Source organism: Lathyrus oleraceus, chromosome 2, assembly GCF_024323335.1.
Source record: "Lathyrus oleraceus cultivar Zhongwan6 chromosome 2, CAAS_Psat_ZW6_1.0, whole genome shotgun sequence".
NCBI classification, from domain to species: domain Eukaryota; kingdom Viridiplantae; phylum Streptophyta; class Magnoliopsida; order Fabales; family Fabaceae; genus Lathyrus; species Lathyrus oleraceus.
Window position 1 is genome coordinate 250,902,412 of NC_066580.1, and position 4,608 is coordinate 250,907,019.

Sequence of the window (4,608 nt, forward strand, 5' to 3'; positions counted from 1 at the left end):
GATTAGGGTTGACCAGAGGTCAAAACCCTAATCCCAAGGCACATGATCAGGCACAATGAACCTCTTGGTGATGATAAGACCATGATGATGGTGATGTACCATTTCAACCAAGATAATAATCAATCTTCTTGAGAAACCAATAAACCCTAATTGAAGCACAAACCCTCAGATGGCTAGTGATCAATTCATGAGACCCTTAAGCTTGCATCTCTTAACCTCTTTATCTTCTGAGCAAGACTTAGGAGGATGACTTGCTTATGTTTCCACATGATATGCAATATGCAATGACTAATGCCCTAAAGATGAAATGCAATATGCTAAGCTAGTCCCAAGAGAGGAGGGCAAATTTTGAGGTGTTACAGCTGCCCCTATTCAATCCACTATGAACCTGTCAATATGAATAGCCTCGGCTTTCAGATGATCAGGGTGAAGAGTGATTGAATACCAAGAACAGACGAACAATTTGCACTATGATTGGAAATAATTAACAGTGCCTGTCAGAATCGGCGAAAAAGCAATCTCAAAAGAAGAATCCGTCTGGTACGGAGAAAGGTCGGCCTGAATACCGAAACAGAATGTCGACCTGGATACCCAAAATAAATGGTGACACAGGGATAACCATGGCCTGAACATCACCTATCTGCTGGGGATTATTATTATGATTTTTTTTTACTTTTCTTGAACCCCGGAACTTTCTGAGTGATACTTTTTTTTCATTCTTGAACCCCGAACAAATATTTTCTTTTGCGTGAATGATCCCGGATCACCGCAGTTGAACCCCGACAACTTCATAGTAGTCTTGTTTGCCAAACAATGAACCCCGTTCTCCAATTGAACCCTAGTCGCCTGACGATAACTTGCGATCGCCATTGTGAACCCCGCTCTCCGGAAAACACCTCGTGTCTCCCTTTCTCCATTTGGACCCCGTTCTCCAGAAAATGCCGCAACATTTCCCTTTCTCCATTTGAACCCCGCTCTCCACTTTCTTGTGATAATTCCGCTGGCATCGTCGGAAATAACACCAAAACACCACTCTGATGGCGACATATCAGAGGGTACACCTTCACAAAAGGAAGGTAACATGTGCATCTCTTCCTCAGAAGACACCCATAACGACCTCTGTTGACCTCAGCAAAAGTCTAAGGTGACACATGAACAGAAGATAATCCTGAGGACCTCATCCCAGATATAATCTTCAACTCCAATCTCCATTTGAACCCCGCTCTCCAGAAAATGCCTCAACACTTCCTTTTCTCCAATTGAACCCCGTTCTCCAGAAAAATGCCGCAACACTTCCTTTTCTCCGATTGAACTGTATTTTCGCGCTGATCGCGTAACGTCCTTTGATTTTATTTCCATCTCCGCCCGATGGAAAAGTTTCCTCCAGTATCGTACTACTGGGGAACATTGCTGATCTGACGTCATGATGCTAAACTCCTTAGAGTAACATTTCCAAATTCTATCTCGCACGACAGAAATTTCCTCCAGTATCGCACTACTGGGGAACATTGTTGACCCAACACCACGATGCTAAACTCCTCAGAGTAACATCTTCACCATCCGGCGAAACCAAATCTCAAGCGGTAACCACGACTCGAGTAACTGATACTTGCAATGCTGCTGATTTTCCAACTAGCAAAACCACTCCTCAAACGGTAACCACGGTTTGAGTAGCATCTCCACCTACTGGCAAAACCAAATCTCAAACGGTAACCACGGCTTGAGACTAGCTTATGCTTGCAATAATGATGCATGACTTTTTTCAGCGTAATGCTCCATAATCATGGAAATGCTACGCGACTTATTATGCAATATGCTATGCTTATGATGAATGCATAAAAAGTATCCCCCTCAAGGGACTCTCCTGGGGAGCTCGAGGCACTCTGCTGAGGAACTCGCCAACACTCCGATCTCCACCCTGCTGGGGAATAACACTGCTGCTGGGAAATAGGCCACCCTTACCAAGAATAACCTCCTCTGCACCCGATCCGCTTGGGGACTTCGCTGGGGAAAGAACCACCAACTCACTCTGTGTGGAAGCAACGGTCTCTGACTCGCTGGGGATATAACAATCCCGACTCTGCTTGGAGAAACCCTACCAATATATACCTCCACTAGGAAATAGCAACATCCAGGCCTAGCTGCTGAGGAAACACCGATCTCAAACCCGCTGGGGGAGATAACCATCCCGACCCTGCTAGGGAAGACACATACCTTGAATCTGCTGAGAGGTAACAATCCCCACCCTGCTTGGGGAAACAAGGAAGTTCTGGCACAGAACACCCGTCGACTCATCGAACCATGGCATTCAACATCTAAATCCCCTGTCAGCTTTCCAATTTTGAGAACTCCCAGACTCGTCTGGACTTTTCTGATTCATCACCTTGTATTCCCGACTCCTCCGTACTCGACGGAGATCGAACTCCATGAATTCATACAAACTTTCCTGTCTTCAGACTTTGAAGAGTCTTCTTGATTAATATCCAAGGATCGTCGTACGTCTTTTGCCGTCTTTTCACCATTCTTCCATTCATTCGTCCCTGATTGGACTCCTCGGGGATCTTTTATCGAAAAACTTCACATCACAACCTGCAAGTGAGTAAAAAAATCTAACAGTACCTACAAAAGAGATCATTAGATAAAAATGTGCCCCAGGCGTGTCAAGATTTCAACACATGAGTCACTCAACCTTCCGAATAAGATTTCAAGCTTCAATCTTATGAACATGCATTGGAAGGGACCTGTATGTCTTAAAATGCAAAGATTCTTTATCAAAATAACTGGATGTTTTGGCAATCAAAGCAGTTATGAAAACAAAAACAAAATTATTTGACTGAATATGCATTTTATTGATTGAAAAAGTGTGGCTCAAATTGAGCAATACAAAGGAAGCAAATCCTGAAAAGAGGTAATTGCGCATAAAAGGAAAGATCTATCCTAATGGCAATGTGAAACCATGATCTCATCGAGTTCCAACTCGGTTACACCCCATATGTCCTCAGACTTTCCGTGCTCTCTGCCTTCTGAACAAGACGCTTCCGACTGATCCCTATCGGGGATTATCCATGTCATATCCAAGGTACAAACGATCATGCCAGACGCAGTTGTTCGTTTCAATCCTTCTTTTGCCTGGACCGCCCTTTCGAGTTTTCAGTCCACCGGGATACCCCTTTTTGCCCAAGTCGCCTTTTCAGGTTTTCGACTTGCCGGGTGTATAATGTTTTTCATTTTTTATCCCTAATTTTTGCCCGAACCTTTTAATTTTTTTTTTCTGGTTCGCCGGGATGCCCATTTTTGCCTGGACTATTTTATTCTTTTCGTCCAGCGGGTCTCTTATACGAAGTATTTTTTAACTGCGTCCGCATTCACAGGGGATGGAAAATCTTCGCCATCCATGGTCGTTAGCAACAAGGCTCCGCCAGAGAAAACCTTCTTGACCACGAATGGACCTTCATAATTGGGTGTCCACTTGCCCCTTCGATCGTTTTGAGGAGGAAGGATCCTTTTCAGCACCATATCACCTACGTGATACACACGAGGTCGTACCTTTCGGTCAAAAGCACGCTTCATCCTTTGCTGGTACAACTGTCCATGACAAATGGCCGCCAGCCTCTTCTCCTCGATTAGGCTCAACTCTTCGTACCGGGTCCTTACCCATTCCGCCTCTTGCAATTTCACATCCATCAGGACTCTCAAAGAGGGAATCTGAACCTCAACGGGTAACACAGCTTCCATTCCATATACCAAAGAGAAAAGCGTTGCCCCAGTAGATGTACGCACCGAGGTTCGATACCCATGCAATGCAAACGGCAACATCTCATGCCAGTCTTTATAGGTCACAACCATCTTCTGCACAATCTTCTTAATATTCTTATTGGCTGCCTCAACCGCCCCATTCATCTTCGGACGATAGGGAGAAGAATTGTGATGCTCGATCTTGAATTCCCGGCACAGTTCTGCCATCATCTTATTGTTCAAATTAGAGCCATTATCAGTAATGATTCTTTCGGGAACCCCATATCTGCAAATGATGTCTCTCTTGAGAAATCTGGCAACGACCTGCTTTGTCACGTTCATATAAGAGGCTGCTTCCACCCACTTGGTGAAGTAATCAATAGCCACTAATATGAACCGGTGCCCATTCGAAGCCGTAGGCTCAATATTCCCAATCATATCAATGCCCCACATAGCAAACGGCCACGGAGACGACATTAAGCTCAATGGATTTGGAGGCACGTGCACCTTGTCAGCATAAATCTGGCATTTATGACACTTCCGCACAAAATTGAAACATTGGGCCTCCATTGTCATCCAATAATAACCTCCCCTTAGTAGCTTCTTTACCATTGCATTCCCACTGGCATGGGTACCGAACGACCCCGCGTGAACCTCTTTCATCAACTGGCTTGCTTCTTTATCATCAACGCATCTGAGCAAAACCCAATCGAAATTTCTCTTGTACAAAACCCCATCCTTATTCAAGTAGAACACCATAGCCAACCTCCTCAGAGTCTTTCGGTCCTTCTTGGATGCTCCCTCAGGATACTCTTGAGTTTCCAGATAGCGCTTGATATCGTAATACCACGGCTTCTCATCATCATGCGCTGT